Here is a 13,670-nt window from a genome sequence, read left to right as displayed (position 1 = left end):
ATAATAGCTCCCAACTTGCAATCGTCTGTGAAATTTGTCAGCTAGAGTCTCTTCATGTTGGCATGGACTTCAGAGAAGTAGATACCAAACAGGAGACTCCACTCATGACTGGTCTGCAGTCTAACTTGGAGACAGCTACTTTCACACTGTGGGTACTATCTGTGAGCCAGTTTGCAACCCACCTAGTGATATAGGGGTTGATGTCTAGCTTAGTGAGTTTTTTTATGATTCCTGAGTGGGGAATGGTATCAAAGGCCTTGGCCAGATCAAGGTAGGATGTATGAACCACCTTGCCTTCAATTACAGCTCTAGTGACTGACTTAAAAAGTTGACCGAGTTGAGCAGGCATGATCTACCCTTCACAAAAACAAACTGTGTAGGATCCAGAGTTTGGAGATTGCCTATATCCTTGTTTATTAGGTCCATGATGATGCATTCTATAGCTTTGCATATCAGACTCATCAGGCTAATAAGGCAATAGTTCCCAGGGTCTGTAGTCACTCCTCCTTTATGGAGAGGGATGACTGTAGCAGTGCGCCATTTGGTAGGGACAAAGCCTAAGGTGAGGCTGTGATTGAACAGGGCACACAGTTGAGATGACAGTTCACTCTGTAATTCATGTAGAACGCAGCCAGGGATATTATCAGGTCCCATAGAAGCTGTATTCTTGGCCTTGGACAGTGCTGTTTTAACCTATGCAGCAGTAATACTGGGTGCCTGGCAATCTACTGGTATTGTGATTGGTCCTTTGGGAGGGAGAGGGGTAAAGTTGGTAATGAATCTGTTGGGCAGTATATTGGCAATATCTGTTGGTTTGGTATATGAGGTATATTCTGCAGTAGCTCAGAGCAAATCTGGGTATTGCCGTGGAGATTCTTTACATAACTATAGAAGGCCTTGTGGTTGTCTTTACTATCTGCTGCAATTCTGTTTTCATAGCTAACTTTATAGGATTTGTTGAGGAATCTCAACTTTTTGTTGAGGCTGAAAAGGGAGTTTTTCCAGTCTTGGGACTTTACCTTATTCCACATCAGTTTCCTGTTTCTGTTGTAAAGTTTATGGCAGGAGATTACCAGATTGGTTTCCTTTTTTGGAGGAGAGCGTCTTGGTTTTATTGGGTGTGGCGAGATCCATGCATTTGTGTACATGTTCGTACAGTGCATTGGTGTATGATTCGGCGGTCATGCAACTATTTTCCATTTGCATGGGTGCTGTGAAGTTATCCACCTCTGTTTTTAGGAGCCCAATGTTAGCTTTGGAGAAGTTTTTCATGGTGGTTATGTTTCTGGGGGTGGGTGGGAGGCATGTGGATTTCAAAGGTGATTAGTTTGTGGTCAGATCTAACCAGGGAGGACTTGACTATTGGTGTAGAGCAATGGTCACCCATGTTAGTAATGACCAGGTTAAGGATGTGGCTACCTCTAGTGGGGGTAAGAACGAGCTGGTTCAGGGCATTGGAATTAATGAATTCCAGGAAACGTTGGTCAAGTGTATTGGTACATGAGTAGTTTTCCCAGTTAGTGGAGGGGTAGTTGAAGCCGCCCAGTATGAGAGTATTAGGTTGGACCCTAATATTCTACAGGGTGCTTAGGAACATGGAGTGTGAGTGTGATGGTATTAATGGTTTGAATCTGGCAGTATCCACATCTTTTGCATGTGAGTAGTCATGTGGTGGTGTTCCCACAGACTGTCATACCCCTGAATCTGTTAGTGCATGAAAGCTGGACAAATCCAGAGAGAATGGGGTCCCAAAGAAGCAAAACTAGAGACAGACAATCAGATGCTCTGATTAACCTAAAAGGTGGCTAGTACAAAATCAGGTTGCATCGCAACAGAATATCTAATGGATATAAAGTCCAACACTCAAATGTTTGTCTGTAGTTAGTATTATTCACTGATTGCATTATACAACATTTTGCCGGAACAACACAAATATATGAGGAACAGACCAGACACATGGGGTGAAATGCTGGACATTATGAAAAAACACATACAGTGAGAGGTATGCAGACTGTCACCCTGTATGTGGTGTTACATTATGTACCCTTGTCACATATTAATTACAGCACATAGCCAGGGAATGCCATGGACAATATCAGGAAAGTGCTGTAAAGGGTTGGGGTTTCCTGCTCAGGTTCAGATCCTGTCAATTATGTTATCATGTTGGAAACAGGTGCAGTTGCTAATGTATGTAGCACACAAAATCCTGGCCTGGAGTGCAGGTAGCTTTGGCCTGCAGTCACCTTGAAAGTACTGACAGTCCCATTGGGCATGCTCCTATACTTAGCTAACTTGACTACAATTCTGTGTTACCTCTTCCTCTCAAAGACCTGCTACGTGGAAATATGTCTGTATGTACACACACAGCAACATTTATAGAGGCATCCCTGTTATACACATTTATATATATATATATATATATATATATATATATATATATATATATATATATATATATATATATATATATATATATATATATATATATATATGTGTGTGTGTGTGTGTGTGTGTGTGTGTGTGGGGATATATGGATTTCCCCACATACCTTCGGAATGCTGAGGTTATCTGCACTCACACATCAAAACAGTTGCTCAAAGGAACCAAACCAAGGCCGCGACACTATATAATCCACTCACCCACAGACCCCTGTGCCTGTAGAATGTCACCTTGTAGACAGACACAGGTGAGCAGGTGTTGTACTGTACAATGGTTCAATGCATGCCTTAGACAGGCCATATTGCCCCTGGCCACACGTTTGCCTATCTACCTGCAACCAGCCACATATGGCCATACTGCTAACTGTATACACATGTATCAGGGATATTGACAGCTATCCCACTCCTAGGACACTAAATATAATAACAGTACCAAGCAATATCAGTCTGCAGGCCACACATGCTGTCTAACACAAGGCTAAATTTTGTACTCCACAAGTACAGTGATTGCAATGACGTATGCAAGAGATGTAATCCGTGGCACATGCGATAAGTACTGCAAGCTATAGTGTGTAATGGTTGATAGGTAAGGGCTTTAATCTCACATCAACCAACTGTGTGTGTGTGTGTGTGTGTGTGTGTGTGTGTGTGTGTGTGTGTGTAAATATATCCCCATGCAGCACTACAGACAAGCCTCCTGTATAGGCTATCTCTGTGCAGTGGTTATGCATTTTATGGCCCTGTGACTAGCTGCTGGCCTCTACATTGCCCTTCTCTGCAATGCCTGCTGATGTCATCCACCTTAAGAGTGCTGGCTGACACTCTAATATGAAATAAACTCTGTGGTACATGTGATAAGTGCTGTAAGCTATAGTAGATAGGTAGGAGTTCTAATCTCTCAGTAATAGCCCCATACAATACTACATACCAGCCTATTCTCTCTGTGCAATGGTTATGCATTTTATGGCCTTGTGACTATCTGCTGGCCTCTGCATTGCACTCCACTACAAGGCCTGCTGAGTCATTTTATGGCCCTGTGACTAGTTGCTGGCCTCTACATTACCCTCCACTACAAGGCCTGCTGATGTCATCCACCTTAAGAGTGCTGGCTGACACTCTAACATCCAACAAGCTCCTTGTCACATGAGCTAAGTACTGCAAGCTATAGTGTGTAATAGTAGATGGGTAGGGGTTCTAATCTCACAGCAGCCAACTGTGTGTGTGTGTGTAAATATATCCCGATGCAGTGCTACAGACAAGCCCATATGGGCTGCCTCTGTGCAATGGTTATGCATTTTATGTCCCTGTGACTACCTGCTGGCCTCCACATTGCCCTCCACTACAAAGCCTGTTGATGTTATCCACCATAAGAGCACTGGCTGACACCAGGATACCAGATAAACACCATGGCACATGCGATAAGTCCTGCAAACTATAGTGTGCAATAGTAGAAAGGTAGGGGTTCTAATCTCACAACAAGCAACTCTGTTTCTGTGAGTGTGTGTGTGTGTGTGTGTGTGTGTGTGTGTGTGTGTGTGTGTGTGTGTCTGTGTAAATATATCCCCGTGCCTCAGATATGCCCATATGGGCCATCCCTGTGCAATGGTTATACACTTTTTGGCCCTGTGACTAGCTAGCTGCTGGCCCTAAATTGCCCTCCTATACATAATCATAACTGATGTCCACTACCTCTCTGACCCAGACACAGGATATTTGTAGACGTGTCAACTCCATCACCACACCTTCTAGATTTGTAAGTTCAGATAACCCAGGTGACATGTAGCAAGTGTAGCAGACCTTCTCACAAAGTATGAATGCATGAATACGCTGACCGTCCCCATTGGCCATGATAGACTGTTCTACACATATACATCTAGAGAGCCATGCATGTATACTGCCGTACCTTGCTGGCATTATATTTCTACTGTTCTGCCATGACATCTTGTGCAGCTGTATTGCTGCTATGTGTCTATAGTGTATCCCCTCAGACTCCTGGAACAGAAACGTATACAGGTCCATGACACAACTGTCATTCTGTAACACTACCACCAGTCTAGCATCATGCAACAAAGATACACAAAGTGTTATGTGCATTCATGACACATGCCAGCATACAGTATCTGTTGTGCCCCATAACAAGTGGCATGGCAAAACAATACTGCACTATACAAGTACATGTCAAGTGATATACACACCCTGTGCATCAGACATAGTAGCATTTCCCTGCATCGATGGCATGGATAGCAGGGATGTGGCACAAGTATCATCACATGCATAGGGTATGGTGTGTAGGTGCTGGAAGTCTAGGCTATGCCAATGTGTTAGTCAGGAGGGGTGCAGGTTAGATGGGCCATGGAGAGGTGCCGTGTGAGTCTGTAGGTGACCTACATGTGACAGTGGTGTTTGAGTGTGTGTATGTACACTGTCAAGCCCAGTGCTTGCCTTACGTGTGTGTATGTTGGACAGCTGAGGACCATATATGGTAGAGTGGATAGTTCACCATCTCTGGCCATGAAGAAAGGAACTGGCTCTGCCAGGAGAACACTGGCACCACCATGCCAAAGATCAGATGTGGTGCTAGTACCTGACGGTGACTGCAAAATCCTGGGCCTGTGTCCCCCACAGGACCACCCAGGACCACGTGCCTATGGTTTGCCATGTCATAGTGTGGACAGCACACCTCCCTATGTAATGCTGGAGGTACTGCCACTATGGGAGTGTGATTGTGCATAGCCACGTAGACACTCAGCAGATGGTTTTGCTGACCTACGTCCATGTGTCCAATGCTTAACCCCAACCAGATATTCCAGCACAGACAATGTGCGGTCCAAGACAGACACTGTCTCAGCCCACTGTCTGCCGACTGCATCAGTGAACTGATCCAGGGTCTCCCCAGTGCAGTGTAGGCAGTCATGGATATTAGACTGTGCTGCACCCATAAGAGTAAGCATCTGTCTGATGTTGCATTCAGAACATGCCTGTGCCTCCATGATGGTCCAAAACATGTGCCAAGTGACCTGTGATGTGAAACTGTAACAGGTGGTAGATGGACAGCAGTCCTCCTATGAGTACCCCTGTCAATCCACTTTCCACTGTGTGGGACCTCACCAGCTCTCTGACTATGGCCAGTGTCTACACTCACTGATACCATAGTTGCCACAATGTTCTGTTCAATGTCACCACTCTCTGACTGTCCAATATATGTGACCTCTGGGGAATGGGTATGCGTGGGCATACTGACTGTGTCCAGTGACAATGATGGCAGAAGAGGGATGTCATCCTCTGGGACAGATTCAGCCCCCAACAACCTCACCTCTGCCTCACTATGGCCACCATCATCATCAGAGTCCAATGAGACCCTGACATCAGGTTGTGAGGGGGACAGACACCAACCCCAAGGTCAACTGTGAAAACCAAGACAAAGGCAGTGCATTACTACCTGCACTTTTATGTAAGGTAATCCACACAGACTCATACAAATCAGGATCCACAACTGCATTACCAGTCTCACATCTTCTCATCTCCGCTCCCATGCACAACAGACAACCTCAAACCAACATACACAGACAAGTCAAGCCCTTTATAACATACACCTCAGCCACATCCAGGCAAAGTTGCCACTAAAATCTGCCTGTAAGGTATGGAATATGACACTATACGTAATACATAATGCATAAAACCCAGTACACCTATTTTGAGAATGATATGCCAGTACTAGTATCACTGCCTCAGGTATGTAGCATCTCCCTTTTGTGTTTGAACAGGCATCTTGGAGGAATTGTCTCATGTATACCAGGCTGTGTAGCCACTCATAACTATAAGTGCAGAAGTGTCAATGGTCATTCAAATACACACCTGTGACTAACCAGTCTATGGACCATAGTTAACTGTCCCAGAATGGAATATACAGATATTCTACTCTGGCTAAACACAACATTTGTACATAGGGCAATATGGCAGCCCTTAACTTTCATAGAGTATATATGATCTGTAAAAAACACTATCACACTTACCAGGTACAGGACCATGGACATGGGTCACACCTGATAAATCTATGAAAAGGTGAGGGAAAAGTATTGTCAGAACCACCAAAGGTTGCAGCACTACAAGGTAATATGTGCATATATCCACATGTGCAGTAGCTTCTATGATACTGGCTGTAATGCTGACATTCTGAGTATGAGTGCACAAATAAGCATAAACCCTAACTCCCGCCCCAATGCAGATAGACCTAACACCCATGTATAGCTATGTACAGCTTGCCACAATGACTGATACAGTATTACATTGGTGAACACAGAACGCTTACCTGGATGCTCCTCTGCTGTGGACACTATGGCACCCACCTTCACAATGTATGGTGTGATGGATGCCTGGGAGCTGTCATGTGTTCCTAGGTTTGCCAGGAATTCCTTGGTGGGAGAGTGGTTGTTCTGCTGCGGGCCCTTCACTGGTGGCAGCATGATCCCTGGCAACAGCAGCTGCCCTTCATCGTGCAGCATTCAGCATGTCTGTGGCCTGGTGTCGGACTTGCTCATAGGTTGTCCTGTTGAGCAGTCTGATTGACATCCCACACAAGGTCTTCCCACAATGCTGTGCACTGCTTCCAATTATGTCTCCCCCTAGACAACAACATATGATGGTGCTATCTCAGTCCATCCACTATTATATCATTCTCCACATCTGTGAAGAGGGCATGTCTCCTGAGGTACATGGTTCCTGAAAGACAACAAAAGGGAACACATTACATGACCAGATACATGGACGTCCACTATGTACAGATCCAGCGCACACATAATGGTCTGCACTATCTACTGCTCCTTCACACGTCATACCACACAGTCTGGTAGTACTCTACATGTGTGGATACCACCAAGATAGTAGCAATACTGGGGTATGTCCCTGTGTGTCGTGACAGATTCTGCTGTATGTTTCAACACCCAGCATTGCAGTCTACTGTTGTGTGTCACCTATGGGCAAACTCCCACTGATATGTCATTTGGCCACTGCCAGACAATTAACAGTGTGCTATTGCAACAACTATATGGGGCAGTCCAGCAACACCAGTGTGCCACAATGACAGAAAACAATGCAAACCTGCTGTAGTAAATGTTCCCTGTAGGTATCATACCTCTCAACTATACAGATGTTTGCAGAATTTCAGGATATTTGCCTCATAGTTTTGGTCAGTTTCACACAAACTTGTCGATCTCTGACAAATATTTAAACACTGTCACTGTGTTTGGGCCTTGGTCCCCCATAAATTATGGCTTTGTCCTGCTTTCATACTGTATGGGGTTGACAGGTCTGTTAGGCATAGCAGGCAACCAACAGGGACATATGCAACAGAAACAGGGACTTAGCCAGAGTGCATCAGGGACATTCAGTGACACTTTTAAAATATTAGAACTATGAAAGAGGGAGGTGAATTACAGTACATCATCTATTACCGGAGTGTACACCCTTACTCATTGTCATGACGCATTATGTGTAAACCACTAGCTTTCCTACAACAGCCAACCATTGTAGTAGGGATTGAGAGGGACAGAGCTGAGATATGATTGAAACTCAGAGACAGTTGAGAGGCATGCCTGTAGGTGTTGGACAGCAGAGTATCACTGACATGTCATTATCATAGGTCTAAGACAGGCTTACTGTTGTAATCTCTATTCCCCATTCCTCCATTCCCACATATGCATCCTGTTATAAGGAGAAATTTATTACATACCTGGTGGAGTGCAATACTCCTTTTTTGAACTTTGCTTCTGGTAATCTTTTGGAAATGTGCTCTCATACAGACCCTGTTCTCCATAAGCAGCTATTTGCAATTTTAAGGTACTGCTCATTACCAGGTAATTGCCTCTGCACCAATCTGTGGCTTAGAATTGCTAATTGCAACCAAAACAGCTGAATTGCACTATCACTGACCAATGACATGCCACCATAGTGCAATATATATGGCCTTCGTGTAGAGCTGGGCCCCTTTCTTAGTTGTTAAGATGGACATTACTGAGGTGTGGAGAGTACAGCATCACAGAGGGTAGGTACCATAACTGTCAACTATAAAGATTTATGGAGTATGTCCACAGTTTTGCCTCATATGTGTGGTCAGTGTCCCATGACATTGTGGTCATCTGACAGTTCACTGGCAAACATTTTGGGTTGAGGTCAGTAAGGTAAGAGACACACTTGAGTGTCAGACTTCATACCCCTCAGAATATGCATGCTAATGCAATAGCTGTTAGTCTATAAACCTACTTTCTTTGTAGGGGCAAACCATTATACATGTCCCTATCTGTGTCCAGATCCCTTGTTCTATGGGGTTGGGAGGTATGGTAGATCTGTAGCAGCTTCCTTTACATATAGCTGTGTGTGCTACAGGCTGAAACTGCTGCTTGAGCCTAGTGCACATAGAGGAGAGTGTGAACACTTTTGAGGACAGCAAGCTGCATGTGTAACTGTGGCAGCTGTGGCAGCCCTGTCATTACTGCAGAGCCAAGTAAGGGTACCCTGTACAGTCTGATTGAGGCATGTGATTAAGGTACATCTCTTATGCAACAGGGCCAATAACAGAGTAGTAGGCAACATATAGTTATGCTATACAGATATGTGCAGTATGTCCCTAACTACAGACTTCTGACTTGCAAAACTGGGTAGCAGTTCATTAACTAGCAGTAACCTGTGCAGATTAGGACTGAATGACTTAGTCATAACTTGCTCTTTTCACAATATTGTAATTGAACTGCAACACAAAACTGGATTTGAACCCAGGACTGAGTGTAGCAAAATGTGCTGCATGCCAGACATTTAGCAAACTGCATTACTGAGTCACTGCAAAAGCATGTGTATTTGCAAGATATATGTGCACATATACAGGATGTGACAAACATTTCTACATCCATCAGTATGTGCATGGCTTTATATGGCTGTATGTCTGCATCAGGGTCCCATTTGTACATATACTTTGCCACTGCTGCCTTAGCAGGTGTCTTTCCAGAAGTTGCTGATAAAAGTGCACATTCATCTGCTATCACAGGCCTCACTTACATCCATTATTATGTCTTTGGCTGTCTACTGGTGTATTATTGCACCAGAGTCCAAGATACAATACCATTTTTCCCATTAGTTTTTATTTCAGTTACATGCCTAATAACTGCAAGTGACAATCAGCATGTTTTGCTGGAAACACCTGTTTTAAGTCATATCTCTGGGGATGGTGAGTTAATGCAGTGAGCTGTAGGTGAGAGGGGCTTGGGTTCGAAAGTTGGCAGAGGTGTTTCTTTTGTACATGTGTCTAGCAATGCCATAAACACATTTAATCATTAAAGCTCATTTAAACTTAGCTAAGTGAAGCTGAGCAGTGCACCATGCCACTTTGTTTATCTCCAGTCTCTGGACAAATCCGTGCCAAAAAAGTATAAAGAAAAGAATAAGGGGTAACATGAAAGTGGTGAAATGGAGCCAAGCAGGGGGAAAATATAGTGAAAGGCAATTAGGGATGTGCAGGAAGAGTGTAGGAAAGAACCATAGCTATCCATATCTTGTACAGCAACAGCTGTGCATTTTGACAAATTTTGTAAATTAATTTGGACTCTCAAACCTCAGAGAGAGGAGTGAGGACAACATAACTGTGTTGTCAAGCCAGTTAGACCATATTAGTGCTGTCCAGTGGATATGTGTGTGACATGGAGAGCTATGTATGGGACGATATTTTTTTGGGACAGGTACCCATTTTTTTTAAGGTGAGAGTGGAATGTAAGGGAAGGGACATAGGTACATATGTGGAGGTAAGTTGGATAGGAAAGGATGTGTTTGCAGACAGACAAGACAGCAGACAGGAGTGGTGTGTGACACATGAGGGGGAAAACCTTGGATGGGGAGGGTGTTGTGGAATCCAGGTCACACATGCCTCCAGACAACAGCAGAGTGACTCATGTCCCCACTCATGGGACAGTGGACACTGCTCCTTCACTGCCCCAAGGGTGGCTGTGGTGGATGCTGGGTGCCAGGGTGAACCTGCTCCACCAGGTCAGCCAGCGTGCTCTCATCTGGTGCAGGCAGTGTTCATAGCTCCAGTAAATAATCATGTGCACCATGACTGGCAATTTATCTTGTGTGACTATAACCACTCCGCTACTGCTCCCAGGGGAAGGCTGGGCCCCATTCTCTGAGGCGGTTCCCCCCGATGCTGCAGGTGGTACAGGGCAGAGGAGGGGGTACCATTGGCCTAGATCCCAGATGTGCTAGGACCCGGTGCCACTGCCAGTTGAGGCAAGGTAGGCGGATCACCATGAACTGGCCTCCCCTGATGTGCTGTGGTAATGGAGGTATAGCAATAAGTATAGGTTAGTTATTAACAAAACATTGTTAGTAATAACAGCATGGCAAAAAATTGGAAATAAAGCAATTACATATCAATGCATATTATGTGAAATTCAACAATAAATAACATAACAGTCAGTATAACAGCATGCCAGTAAAAGTTACAGCATAAGACCGGCAAAATAGGTAATTTAACAAGATATGTTAGCATACATCCATTATAATACATAACAATAATAAAACATATGTCCCAAAAACAGTTAATGTAACAACATATGTTAATAGTAAACCATAAACAATGAATAATAGTAATAAATAAATGAATATAAGGGGTGGGGAGAGAGAGAAAATCAATCTGTAAGTAACATTGCTGCTTACTTCCTTGACAACAGTACTACTATCTACTCTACAGGTCTGTATATTCTTTATGTGTACAGTGAGTTCAAATCTCCTGTAGCCAATGTAGCACATACATACCTCTCTAGCTATATGCATGAGACACTATGGGCCAAACTGTAACAACTGCAGGTACACACTTACACAGAACCTTGCACATCAGGTAGACCTATATAACTACTAAGGTGTTCTGTAGGCTGAAATGGTGATACTTTGCAATCTATGTACTCATTGCCATGGTATTTCAAAGCTACATGTCTCAATTGTATTATTAATTCCAAATAATGGACACAGTACAATTTTGTAAGTAAACTTACCACAGTATATGTTCAAATGATAACTGCATCGCTCCGTCCCTCCACCCCCCTTGTTTTTTGGTATGTTGTTGATGCTAGGGTATGATTATTTATTTTTTGTTCTTCCCAGCATTATCCTTTCAGGTCTTAGGCTCCCTCTCTGTGCTGGCAGGACAGCTCTAAATATTCTGACTTATTGGACTGTCTTTGGTTTAGGGAACTTCCGGAATTCTTCTTGGAACCCCCTTGCCATATTTCCTTAAATGTGTTTTCCCTGGATTTTATTGCCACTGTTTATTTTTTTTTTCTTAACAAAATCAGACAGGAGTTAGAAAATCCAGTGGAAAATTTGGAAAGGGAGAGCTGAAATCTTAGAGATTTCTTGTATCAGCTTACCCCTTACATCACACGTTTTGATCACCTCTGAAACAGAAGGGCCAAAAGCTAAATCTATCCAAAGAAGAATTTAAAATCTCATTTTTATTATCACCTGGGAGATTCTGAGAATGCAGACATGCAAACTTCCTCAAAATAGTACCAGTGGCAATTTCCCTTGAAAAAATATCAATATATTCATACCACAATAAGTAGTGACTTAAACAATAGAAGAAATTAAATTATTTAAAGTAGATTATCCTCACAAGAGGAAACAGCAGACAAAACATTGCTTATACTTTTACATTTAGTTAGAATAAACCTTAACATATGAGCCTGACAATTCACAGTTCTGAAAATCAAAGTTGCAGAAGCATACACTTCTTTCCTTACTTATCAATAATCTTCCCATCCTTATCAGAAGCAGTAGGATTGCAATTAACTAAGTGTTTAGCAGCAGAAGGATTAACTAAAGTTATAGCTGCTGGATCAGGTTTGGGAAGAGTGTATAAAAACTTAAAAGACTGAGTAACTTTATACATTCTGTTTGGCTTTTCATATGCAGCTAGCTGACTGTCAGGAAAATTGCAGGCAGTTAACACACATCCTCCAAAGCAGACAACCTAGAGGAATGGGTGCTGGTTCTGGATATTCCTTCTGTAACAGCTCATAGTTGTTTCTGAAGGATGAATAAACCTCACTGTTCTCCCACTGAAAACACTGGTGCATTCTAGAAATTGTCTTAAAGAAAGAGAAACCCACAGGGAGAATTAGAAACAGAGCCATCCCCTAAGTCTGAATCAGAAATCTGAGGAGAAAACCTTGTATCTGTCCCTTCATCCTTCTGTCCAGATTCAGAAACTTGAATCTTGTCATGAAATGAAGTATTCCTCTTTCTTTTACCATACGCTACCTTACAAAAAGGATCAGTAGCCTGAACTAAACCGTGAGTAAACTACTCCTGTCTAAGGAAATTTGAGGACGATTAGATATATGCTTAGTTTTCTGCTTCTTTTTGACAGGAAAAAATGGGAACAATGATGCTATTAGTGGCAGCAACAGCTTCCCTTGGGATGGGCACAACATTCTGACAAAACAGAGAAGCCTTCTCTGTTCCCTCTCCAAGGACTGACAAGAGGGGTACTCCCTTGACACTCAGGGGACCCCAACAGCCACAGAGGACATGGCTAACCCCTGGCCCATAGTGGCTGTATGTGCTGCACCAGAGAGATTCTAGGTAAAAGATCAGTGGTCTGAAGTAAAACAAATTGCCAGCCTGCTGTGATGGCAAAGGCTGTTTGCTTAACTTTTTCTTTTTTATTTTTTGGCTGGAAAAGGCCCACCGTGAGAATGATAGTTTGTTCCATGGCCAAGCCAAAAATAATTCTTCTTTACCAGGGAATACAAGCAACAACTGCCGATAAAAATAAAAAGTCTTTAAAAGACACTTTTTCCCCAAAACAATTTTATTTATTTATTTACTTACTTACTTTTGCTTACATTGAATTCCTGACTGTGTCATAGGTACCCATTTTTAGTGTAGGCCCAAGATGAAAAGCTCCAATAACAACATATTACAAGGCACAAATCACTGACATAGAAAGAGATTGGATAACAGTGCTAAATACAGTGAATACAGTCATGTAAGAATATATTACTTAGTCTAAAATAAGCAATGTATAAGATAAAATATTTGTTGAGAACTGTGGAACATTAGCTTTGCAGTCAAAACATAGCTAAGGTGTACAATTTTTCCAGTTTGATACTTTCTAGAGATAATTTGGTTAGGCTGAGAAACTGGATGGAATAGACTTAAGGGTATAGTAAAAGATTATATAGAATG

The sequence above is a fragment of the Protopterus annectens genome, chromosome 10.part0 (assembly GCF_019279795.1).
Source record: "Protopterus annectens isolate FY-2018-M chromosome 10.part0, PAN1.0, whole genome shotgun sequence".
Taxonomy (NCBI): domain Eukaryota; kingdom Metazoa; phylum Chordata; order Ceratodontiformes; family Protopteridae; genus Protopterus; species Protopterus annectens.
The sequence above is the reverse complement of the archived record's forward strand: the minus strand, read 5'-3'. Positions refer to the sequence as shown.